The sequence below is a fragment of the Mobula birostris genome, chromosome 22, assembly GCF_030028105.1.
Source record: "Mobula birostris isolate sMobBir1 chromosome 22, sMobBir1.hap1, whole genome shotgun sequence".
Taxonomy (NCBI): domain Eukaryota; kingdom Metazoa; phylum Chordata; class Chondrichthyes; order Myliobatiformes; family Myliobatidae; genus Mobula; species Mobula birostris.
The window spans coordinates 11,427,693-11,440,143 of NC_092391.1; the positions used below are offsets into that span (position 1 = coordinate 11,427,693).

Here is a 12,451-nt window from a genome sequence, read left to right on the forward strand (position 1 = left end):
GCTTGCATTTGTGTAGGTGGCGTTGTTGGTAACGTATTTCTGCGTATGACTCATTGCGAGCAGCGTGTGGTGTTCTAATCTTGCGTGCACCACCAGAATGTCTGTCATCGGTGTGTAAGTTTCTCCCAGAAATACTGTAAGGACAGTTGAAAGTCATTTTGAAGCCACAGTAGCATACTGATGAATATGTAAATCAGAGCCCTTGGGCGATCGTGCAGTGAGTTCAAATCCCACAGAGGGAGCGGGGAAATTGAGTTTGGTAAATGAGGTAATCCAGAAGTAAAAAAAAATATATTGGTAATGATGACTACAAAACTACTGAATCTGTATTGGATTTAAAAACCTGAAAACTTCTGGAAAATTCTCTGTGGATTGTAAAAATGGGAAAGAATTGGGTTCAGTTTTCTCTGTCCTTTTCCCTGCTGCTGCCACCTCACCTTTTGAGAATTTTCTCTTTTTTATTTCAGATTTCTAGCACTCTATGGACATTGAATACTGCAGCATAGTAAAGGCCCTTTGGCCTTCGATGTTGTGCCAACCTTCTAACATAGTCTAAGATGAATCCAACTCGTCCACGTAGCTCTTTATTTTTCTATCACCTGGAAGTCTGTCTGGTCGAGATGTGATTCCAGACCCACTGTGATATACCTGGGGATGGACAACTTATGTAAGTGTCTCTCAGAAATGAATATTCATTTATTAAAATATTAATGAATATTTTATGAATGAGTTTTCAAGGACGAAGCCATATTCATTAGCAGGACACTGACATGGTTGTACAGTGATTCTCGGTGAGATGGCAACTGAACTCGAAATCCAGTGTTGGAGGTGAGTTGGTTAAGGAGTGAATCTGCTGCATACCCCAAAGGGCTGTTCTCCCCAGCTGACTCCTTGAACTGTGCACTTTAGCTTAAAATAATGTAGCCTTCACAGGTTCTTCAGGCCCCTCCTGAAGATCGTATGTGCTGGGAGGATGAAAGTCAAAAGGACAGGAAATTTTAGTGGCTAAAATGAAGGTTCCTACTTTGACTTTGGAAACTGATTCCACCTACAGTGTTATTTTACAAGATTTGTGTTTCTGGTTTGAGAGTTGCCAAAAACTTTCAAGTCTTAATTTTTAAAAGCTTTTGTGGTCCAGATGATTATTCTTTGCAGATGGTCTCAGAAAATGAGGTAATATTTTAAGCAGAGTGTGTGGAAAACATGACTGGAGTTGAATTCTTGCCTTGTAGATGACTGCTGACATTGGAAAATTTCAGGAGTATTAACCAGTCTCTGATGTAAGTCATTTAAATATTGATACACTCGTATTTATCTTGGGCATTAACATCGATATTTGCCAGGACATCAGAGATTTAATGTTTCACATTATTTCTGGTCTCCCTAGAAGGTGCCAAGCTGGGGGCTTGATCCAACCAGTTACAGTGTTCAGACATTGGGCTAGCCTTATGGAAGCTACCAATGCTTGCTCAGTGTCCCAATATTAAGCTGTTCTATTACCATGGAATGGGGATATGTATCGAGACGTTATGCAAGAAACTAACAAGAAACCTGCTTGTAGATCAATATTGCAAATCAGAATCTGTGCTATTATCACTGATATACACTCAGGCCTGTAACCTTTGAATCCTTACTAATCAAGAACATATCTCCCTCCGCATGGCCTCCGCAACCATCTGCGTCAATTAATTCTGCAGATTCACCATCCTCTGGCTAAACAAATCTCTGTTCTAAATGGACATGGCTTTATTCTTAGACTGTGTATTCAGAGATGTTCTTCTGCACACTACTGTTGTAACATGTGGCTATTTGAGTTACTGTTGCCTTCCTGTCAGGTTGAAATAGTCTGGCCATTCTCCTCTGACCTCTCAGTAACTCTTGTCCTAGACTCCCCCACTATAGGAAACATCCTTCACATGGTGAAGAGCTGCTCATTCCATTCCTGTACATCTGGACAATGTAATTGTGAAGTGTCTCTCTGAACATGAATTGTTGCATCCACACAAACCAGATTCACCAACCAGGCTGAACAAGGCTGGTCCAATTCACTCTGTGTACAGGCAGCTTTCAACAGGCTGAGGGTACCAGTGTGTCCATTGTATGTTGGTGAGGCAGGTCATTCACCATTGCGACCCACATCTGGTGCTTCTTAAAACCACACTCTCATCTCCCTGACACTTTTTCCCTGAGGCTGGGTTTGGGTATAATACTAGGACACCTCAGCGCTAATTGACCCATTTAACTAGTTTTGCTTGTGTTTAATAGATGGACACTTTATTAGGTAGACTTGTAACACCTCGATAATGCAAATATATAATCAGCCAATCATGTGGCAGCAACTTGGTGCATAAAAGCACGCAGACATGGTCAAGAGGTTCAGTTGTGGTTCGGTCCAAACATCAGAATGGGAAAGAAATGTGATCTAAGTGACTTGGATTGTGGAATATTTGTTGGTGTCAGACGAGTTGGTTTGAGTATCTCAGAAACTGCTGATCTGGAATTTTCACGTGCAATAGTCTCTAGTTTTCAGAGAATCGTTCGAGAAACTAAGCAGCAGTTTGTGGACAAAAATACCTTGTTAAAGAGAGTGGTCAGAGGAGAATGGCCACACTGGTTCAAGCTGACAGGAAGGCAACAGTAACTCAAATAACCAGCTTCAGATCAAATTTTATTTGCCGCAGGCAAGAAGTCACTGAGCTTCACCAGCGACGTCTTAAACGTATGCTAACTACACTGTCGGCTACTTGTTGATCAGTCAGAAATCTGACAGTGGAGGGGAAGAACCTGTTCCTGAAACATTGAGTGTAAGTCTTCAGGCTCTTGTACCACATCCCTGACAGTAGTAATGGGAAAGAGAGCAAGTCCATGATAGTGAGGCTCTTTAATGCTGGTAGTCCTCGATGGCTGGGATGCTACTGCTCACGGTGAAGCTGGCTGAAACAACAACCTCTTTCGATCCTGCACATTGGAGCCTCGTATTTAGACAAAATACTGAAATGTGTTTTAACTGCACTGGTACAGACCAGGCTGTTGCAGATGGAAAATTCTGCTTGACAGTTAATTCAAGACCAGGTTTTGGTGACACTGCAAAGTTAAATATGGGATTACTTCTCATTGGCTGCTCAGGAGGTTTTGACTAGTGATGGAGCTAGTGATATCAGGCTGTTGGCAGACTTGGGAGGACATGTCCTGCCTGAGTGAGTGAAACTGCCAAGTGACCAATTCAATGGCAAAGTCGGCAGCATGATAGCGTAGTGGTTAGCGTAACGCTTTACAGTACTGACTGCCAGATTGGGGTTTGATTTCCAGTGCTGTCTGTAAGGAGTTTGTACACGTGACTGTGTGGGTTTCCTCCGGGTGCTCTGGTTTCCTCCCACAGTCCAAAGATGTATGGGTTAGGGTTAGTGAATTGTGAGCATGTTATGTTGCCACCAGAAGTGTAGCTCAGCACAATCCTCGCTGATGTGATTTGATGCAAACGATGCATTTCACTGTATGCTTTAATGTGCATGTGACAATCTTTAAAGTTTATTTATACAGTGTAGCATCTTCCAATGTCCCTTGAGGGACATCCGAATGAGATGCTGTGGCTATTGTAGTGTCAGAAATGTAGCAGTCATGTGAGTGATGGTAGAATGAGGAGAAAAGTCCTGGCTGGCTCCATCTGTGAGGGCCATGTTCCCTCAGCCTCGGAGTGCATTTTTACATAAAATTAGAATGAGCTGTCAGAGGAAATGGCTGAGGCTGGTACAATAATGGCATTTAAAAGAAATTTGGACAAGTACATAGATAGAAACATTTAGAGAAGGGGTTCCCAACCTTTCTTATACCATGGACCCCTACCGTTAACTGAAGGGGCCGTGGGCCCTAGGTTGGGAGCCCTTGGTTTAGAGGGACGGGGAAGGCACCTTGGTTGGCATGAATGTGTTGGGCCGAAGAGCCTGTTTCTGTGCTGTGTGAATCTACTATTCTAAATTCCACCGTGGGAGCTAGAAATAACAATTGGCTCAACAAGGCATTCATTAAAACAAAAACAAATCAGTAAAGGGAATGTTTTAAAAACAGCTTTAAACAGCAAGTTCTGCTTTGAGTCCACAGAGCTAATTTTCCACTGGGACATTTCTGTCAGTAGCCCCAACTACAAGGAAACTATAAACACACTTGTGACACGTCACCAGAACATCTAGCAGTCTCAGCTTCTGTGCAAGATCAGAATTGTTGCTCGTACCTTTACTTTATCATTTGCAGTCTGGGATAGTTTTCTAATATTTTTAGATGTCACGAACAAGGTAGCATTTATTGCCTGTTATTAATTGCCTCTATGACTCCGTGTTGGTGTCTGAGCAATCAAACTAACTGTACCATTCATTAGGACCATGACTGATCTGATACCTTGGTTTCCGACAATATCCCTCATGCCACAATAAGTTTCTATTTGACTGAGCGCAATGGCTGAGCATGCACAGCCCTCTTGGTTAGAAGATTCATCACCCTCCTGTGTGAAACACCCTACCACTGATACTGAACTCCACCATGGATGGATCCAAGCCTGGCTGTGAAAGGAGAAGAGCTAGTAGCCCCATCCTGTAAAAACCCAGAGCTACAGAAATGTCAATAGAAGCTCCAAACGCCTCATCCCTGGGAGAGGAAGGACATTTGGAGATGGGTTACGCCTGGGGACAACTTAAAAGACTGGCCCAGGACAGAGGTCTCTGGTGAGTTGCTGTTGGCCACCCCAGTAGGAGTGGTGGACTTCAGAAGAAGATGAAGACCACTGATATTGAATTATACCACTGACCCTAGATTTCTCGAGCTTGGGACCCATTCTCCCTGCAGTTAACTTGCAAAGCCCTTTAAATTTCTGAATGGACCATGAACACTACCTCACTTTTTGCTCTACTTATTTTTATATATACAGAAGGTTACAGTTAATTGGGACACATTGGGACCAGTACATTTTGGCCCAATTATATGGCTAACACAATTATTTGAAGTTTCATGGAAATAGTTGAAAGGTATATATAAAAAAAAAAGGTAAAATACCATTTGACTGGGTAACAATTTATGTATTTAAATGGAATTCAGAACAAATTAGAAAACTACCAATACTAATACAGTACTATAAAACTATTAGTTCGTAATAGTTATCAACAGAGGAATTCAGCATATGCTGCTGTGTTCTTTTGATTGACTGTAAATTAACAAAATCAGCGCCGACACTGAGTGCATTTTCATATTTACATTCAAGATGATTGTCAATACCTTCAAGTTCATTGTAGTTCCTAACTTATTGAGGTAGTGAACTCATTTCATTTTTTCACCCCAGCTGTTTCTGGCATCTCTGAACTTAAATGCTTGAAATCACAGCAAACGAAACAGTTCTTACTGTTTATTCCTCACCAATGATCACTGCTTTTTGAACAAAAAATCATGCAGCTGCTGCAAGTAAAGAACTGCTCACTCTAAGCATGGTGTAGTGTCTAACGGCCACACAAGTACACATGACTGAAGCTTGTTAGAGACTGTTTGGCGACAGTCTCCTGCCCCAACTGAGTAATATTGTGTCCCAAGTAAACAAAGGGATTCCTGGCTGCACACAAAATGCTGGAGGAACTCAGCAGGCCAGGCAGCAATAGTAGAAAAGAATAGATGCTGCCTGGCCTGCTGAGTTCCTCCAGCATTCTGTGTGTGGTACTTGGATTTCCAGCATCTGCAGATTTTCTCTTGTTTGTGAAAGGGAATCCTGGCTATCTTCTCGAATAGTGTTTGTTCTTTCAGAGTTGTCCCAAATGCCTAATTAACCAGAATCCACTGTAGTATTTGTTGTTATAAGTTAATAGTAGACTTAATTGTAACTCCATAGATGCTTCCTGACTTTGTTGAGTCCTTCCAGTGTTTTGTGTGTGTTGCTCACTGCAAGTGGAGATTGATTTTTCTGGATGTTACAGGATTCGAGGAATGTGGGGGCAATTCAGCGGTGTGGGTCTGAGCTGGAAGACTATGACGATGTCAGTGACCCAAGCAGCGGGCTTGAGGGCCCAGTGGCCGAATCGTGCCCCTGAACTGTATCTGCCTTTGACTGGTTGTGCTCAATGGATGTGTTTTGCTTGTCATCTGGAAACTGTTTGTGTCAGCAAGTCGTGTCTGTGACAAGGAACGTTGTGTTTATCCTGCTTTGATCTTTTGTGGCTTTATTTTGAGAACTTGCATTTTTTGAGGCAAAAAAAAGTCCAAAGGATCTGTTTGTGTTTGTCCTTTCAATTTATTTGTTGACGCTGTAATTTAAATGGTTTTCTTGTATAAACCTTGTGTTTACTATGTCGATACAAATATAGGTCAATGTCTCATTTTCCTCCGCCACCTCCCCTGCCAAACCACCTATCTTAATCCATTGAAGGTGTGCTCTGTCTTAATGTGTCTGGTACTCCTGAAGTGGCCTCCACTACATTAGTGAGGCCCGTTGTAAATTGGGGGACCGCTTTGAGCACCTGGCTCCATTCCCGGTGGCCAAACATTTTAATTCCGATTCCCATTCCCATTCCACCATGTTGGTCAACGGCCTCCTTTTGTGCCAAGATGAGGCCCCCCTCAGAATGGAGGAGCAACACCTTGTATTCCGTCTGGGTAGCCTCGAACTTGATGGCATGAATACTGATTTCTTCTTTCAAGTTTAAAAAAAAAAAATCCCCCCCCCTCCCCTCTTCTTCTATTCCCCACTCTGGCTCCTTTTCACTCCTCACTTGCCTATCACCTCCCCCGGTACCTCCCCCCCTCCTTTCTCCTATACTCCTATCAGATTCCTTCCTTCTCCAGCCTTTCCCACCCTCCTGGTTTCACCCATCACCCTCCAGCTATCCTCCTTCCTTTCCCCGCCCCACCTTTTTATTTTGGCATCTTCCCTCTTCCCCTCCAGTCCTGATGAAGAGTCTCAGCCCGAAACGTCGACTGCTCATTCATTTCCGTTGACTCAGCTTGACCTGCTGAGTTCCTCCAGTATTTTGTGTGTGTTGCTCTATTTCAGGAACCACAAGTCCCTAAATATGTTGGTCTCTCTCTCTCTCTCTCATCCCTTTTACTGCTGTTGTTGGGCAGGAGGAACAGAAGCCCAAAGTTTCACACAGTCAGGTTCAAAAACGTCTACATTCCTATAGCCAGCAGACCTTTTGAACCAGCTTGCATAACCTAATCCTACCTCAGCAACTGAGCCACTCCCTTCACTACCATGGACATGTCTCTGATTGCGTCTGTTTCCTTTAACTAAGGTCTTGGTTTTGATCAGATTTTTAACTGTATGGTGTATTTTTTTTAATATACACAGTGGCCACTCTTATTAGGTACAACTGCTCGTTAATGCAAATATGTGGCAGCAACTCAGTGCACAAAAGCATGCAGACACGGTCAAGAGGTTCAGTTGTGGCTTAGACCAAACATCAGAATGGGAAAGAAATGATTTTGACCGTGGAATGATTGTTGGTGCCAGATGGGGTGGTTTGAGTATCTCAGAAACTGCTCTCCTGGGATTTTCAAGCACAACAATCTCTAGAATTTACAGAGAATGGTGTGAAAAACAATAAAAAAAAAATCCAGAGAGTGACAGTTCTGTGGACAAAAATACTTTGTTAATGAGGGAGGTCAGAGGAAAATAACCAGACTGGTTCAAGCTGACAGGAAGGTGACAGTAACTCACATATCTGCATGTTACAACAGTGGTGTGCTGAAGAGCATCTCTGAACCGTGAAGTGGATGTGTGGCAGCAACAGCAGAAGACCATATGGGTTCTACTCCTGCCCTTAATACAATGGCCACCGAGTGTGTATGATCTGTACCTATGTGCCTGTGATACTGTTGCAAGTGTTCTTATTGTATTGTACCTCATCGTGCTTGTGCACATTGTCAGCAAACTTGATCTGGCTCTCTTCCCAAGCTCTTTTCCTCATGCTGTTGACTTCCCTAGGAATCAATACTAGTAAGTTACTCTTCCATGCAAAAGACTTGTCTTAATTACAATTCCCTTCAGAATAAAAGTGGGTGAAGGATTTATAAGAGCAACCCTCGACATGAAAATCTTTTCTCTTTTGCCCATTGTGCCGCTGGCATTTAGGTCCTCCATCTCTGGTGGTGTTCGTGGTTTCCTTCGTCGTGCCAGTAGCTTCCTCTTGGTTTTCGCTTCTGCCAGTCATGCGAGTCCCGGGTGGAGACTCAGGAATACCATCACACTCAGATGTAGAAGGATTCTTCATTGCTGTATCTGTAACAATTCTGTTTGACCAGCCAGGGTTGTTAGCCGTGAGCTGAAACCCCGACCCGGAGGACCGGTAGATCACTCTTAGTCCGTCCTCTACCCTTGGACCTGTTTGGCATGGGTGACCCTACCAAGGGCCAAAGCATAAAGCCCTGACTCCAGCCAGCAGAGCTCTCCAGGTCATTGAAGCATCAAAACCATGACAAGATTGTGGTCCACTTGGAGACATGACACCTGACCTCTACAAATGAGGGTACACTTCCATGTTACTGTGACTTTATTTTACTCTAGATCTTCAGAAAACAGATGCCCAGAATCTGGTAAACTGTTGACCATAAATAAGATGCCTGTTATTGTAAACACAAGAAGCTCTTCAGATTCTGGAAATCCAAGCAGCACACACACAATGCTGGAGGAGTCAACAGGTCAGGCAGCATCTATGGAAAAGAATAAACAGTCAATGTTTTGGGCTGAGACCCTTCTGAGGACTGAGAAAGAAGGGGGCAGATGCCAGAATAAAAAGGTGGGGGGAGGGTAAAGGGGCTAGCTGGAAGGCGAAATGTGAAGCCAGGTGGGTGGGAAAGGTCAAGGGCTGGAGAAGAAAGAATCTGATAGGAGAGGAGGGTGGACCATAGGAGAAATGGAAGGGGGGGGGCCAGGGGGAAGTAATTGGCAGGAGAGAAGGTCGGGGTGGGGGGGGGGGGGACTGAAATTTGTATACCGGAAGGAGAAATTGATAGTCAGCATGTTATCTGGTTGGAGGCTACCCAGATGGAATATAAGGTGTTGCTCCTCCACCCTGAGGGTGGCCTCATCTTGGCATAAGAGGAGGCCATGGTCCAACACATTGGAACAGGAATGGGAATCAGAGTTAAAACTTTTGACCACCATGAAGTTCTGGTTCTGGCAGATGGTGCAAAGGTGCTCGATGAAGTGGTCCTCAATTGATGACTGGTCTCGCCATTGTAGAGGAGGCCACTGCTCAAGAAATGCGAATTCCTGTATTACGGGAAATCGGGTGAATTGTGCTGGTGACATGTAGTTATTCATACAAGAGGTGTACATAAATGGGCTACTTTAGAATCTACTGGGCTGCTATAAATTATGCCAGTCCTCTCTGGCTGAAGCATCCCTACATTTTCAGGGACACAGTACTTCCGAACACCTGAGACTTGGGTGCTACTTTGCCAATCTGAGCATTGCGTGGATTTTGCAGGAGTTTGGAGTTGACTTCATTTCATATCTTCACTGAAGTTCATCATCTTGACATTGGACAAAGGTTGCCAACTACTGACGAGCAGTGGGGCTTCTTCCCAAATCACTGGCTTGTAGTTGACGAAGCACAGTGCCGAGCCAGTTTGACTGAGAGCAAAGTGCAGGGCAGGGGAAGATTCAGTATAGGCTCTGCAGCTTTTTGCCTTGGGCAGCTAACTCACTAAGGCATGTACATAACAACACTAATATAGAGTTATAAGATAGAGAAAGTGGAACTGAAACTTAATGGCAAGAGACGGGACTTTCTATTGGCCCTATTATATCGGAGTTTGTTTTTAAATATAGCTTGTTTATCAGAATACAGCTGAAGAGTGGTAGTTTGGTACTTACCGTGTGGGGTGTAATTAGCTGTGAATATTAAATACCAGCTTTTGAGTCGATCTAACCGATAACAAGTCGCTCTCATGCACAAATTGTGTGCCTTACGAGCAGTTTCAGGCCCTTATCTGAGAAAAAATATGCTGACATTGGGGGTTCATGAAAATGATTCTGGGAGTGAAGCACTTGTTATATGAGGAGAGTTTAATGACTCTGGGCCTGTACTCACTGGAATTTAGAAGACTGGGAGAGGGGGGATCTCATTGAAATCTATCGAATGTTGAAAGGCCTAGACAGAGTGGATGTGGAGAGAGTGCTTCCTATAGTTGGGGAGTTGAGGATCAGAGGGAACAACCTCAGAATAGAGGGATGTCCATTTAAACAGATGAGGAATTTCTTTAGCTAGAGTGTGGTGAATCTGTGGAATCTGTTGCCACGGGTGGCTGTGGAGGCCAAGTCATTGTGTGTATTTAAGGCAGAGGTTCATAGATTCTTGATAAGTCGGGCTGTGTTGTGTTGTTCTGCTGAACATTGTAGGCATACGATGTTGGCACTAGAATGAGTGGTGATGCTGATGGACTGCACCCAGCACATCCTTAGGCTATGGTGATTGTGAATATAAACAATGCAGTTTACTGTATGTTTCGATGTACAATGTGATAAATAAGTCTGATTTATTATGTGCCATTCTGCTTTGTAGTCTAGTTAACGATGAGTTTAATAAAGTTGTTCCACCCATTTAAAACTTCATAGAAAATAGAAAAGGAAATAGAAGAGGCATGTCAAAAGGGCAATTTTACAGTAGTCATGGGAGATTTCAACATGCATGTCGATTGGGGAAAATCAGATTAGTAAGGGATCTCAAGGAGTGAGTTTTATGAATGTGTATAAGATGCCGTTTTAGAGCAGTTTGTCATTGAGCCGACTAGGAGATCAGCTATACTGGATTGGGTGTTGCGTGATGAACTGGAGGTGATTAGGGAGATTAAGGTAAAAGAACCCTTAGGAGACAGTGATCACAATACGATTGAGTTCAATGTGAACTATGATATCATCATCATCATCAGGTGCCATGCCCAATTTGAGCTTTGACTGCCATGGCCCACACACTCCTGTTTCAGGTCAAGTGGATCAATTCATTGGTATTCATTTCCAGTTCTCTGGCTGCTGTCTCCATCATCATTTGTCTTTGTCTTCCTCTTGCTTTCTTCCCTTCAATCTTTCCCATAATTACTGTGTATTCTAACTCCTCTTTCCCAATCATATGTCCAATGAAGTTACGATGCCTTTTCATGATCTCATACATTATTTCTCTTTTTGTGTTTGCCCTGTTCATGACATCCTCGTTAGATATTCGTTTTGTCCATGATATTCTTTGCATCCTCCTCAAAAACCACATCTCTGCCGCTACAATTCGTTTCCTCATGTTACTAGATATTGTCCAACATTCTGAGCCATATGACATAACTGGATAAACGTAACATTTCAGTACTCTGAGGAGGGTTGTCATGCCTAGTTTAGTATTGGTCAGTATACTCTTCGTTCTCGTAACGGTGTCTTTTGCCATCCCTATTCTTCTTTTGATGTCCAAGTCGCACCTGCTATCTGATGTTACCCAGCTTCCAAAGTAGCAAAAGTTCTTTACTTGTTTTATGTCTTCCCCATTTATTCTCAGCCTGCAGATAGGATTCTCCTTTTTGGATATTACCATACATTCTGTCTTTTTGCAATTGATAGATAGACCCATTTTTGCACTTTCTTCAACAATTATATCAATTAAGTTTTATAGTTCTTCCTCTGTACTTGCAATTAACACAATGTCATGTGCATATCTTAAATTATTGATGTTTTCACCACCAACTTTGATTCCCAAGATGTCTGATGTTTTGTAATATTGCTTCACTGTACACATTAAATAAATCAGGGGTGAAAACACACCCTTGTCTAACGCCTCTCTTGATTTTCGTAAACTGACTCACTTCTCCATCTATTCTTACAGCGGCAGTTTGTTCCCAGTACAGATTTCTGATTAGGCGGATGTCTTTCGAATCTAGATCTAGAGTTTTCTGTAATATTTCAAATAACTTATTGAGCTTCACTTTATCAAATGCTTTTGTGTAGTCGATAAAACAAACAAACAGATCTTTTTGCACTTGAGTAGCTCGTTCTGATAGTATCCTTAACTTCAATATTGCGTTTCTTGTACCTTTGTCATTCACAAAACCACATTGTTCTTTACCTATTTCAGCTTGTATCTTACTTTTAGATTTTGGCATCAAAATTCTTAGAAGTATCCTGGTGATATGACTCATTAAACTTATAGTCCTATGTAATTCACATTCTATTGCTCCAGGTTTCTTAGGAAGAGTGATAAATACTGATTTTTTTCATCTCTTCTGGTATTATTCCAGTCTCATAAATGTCATTGATTAAAACAGTAAGTTTTTCAATTCCATAATCTTCAAGGGCAATAATTTGTTCTATTACTAATCCATCAGGACCTGCTGCCTTTCCTTTCTTCATCTTATTTATTGCATTACGAACTTCAGGTTTTAAAATATTTGGACCTTCAATGTTTTTCTTAAATTCTGGTTTTTTGCCTCAATCGTCTTCAAA

General features: G+C 42.5%; 1 protein-coding gene across 4 annotated transcripts in view; it reads left to right on the top strand.

The window, feature by feature from the left end:
• Window positions 1-12,451, top strand: part of ralgps1 (Ral GEF with PH domain and SH3 binding motif 1) — a 761,372-nt gene that overhangs the window by 58,817 nt on the left and 690,104 nt on the right. The window contains exon 1 of one of the 4 annotated variants that reach the window (XM_072240008.1): window positions 534-667. The exons of the other annotated variants lie outside the window; for them this stretch is intronic. The gene's annotated coding sequence lies outside the window, so the exon portion shown is untranslated. Of the gene's footprint in view, window positions 1-533; window positions 668-12,451 lie in introns of those variants that run through there. 4 annotated transcript variants of the gene reach the window in all.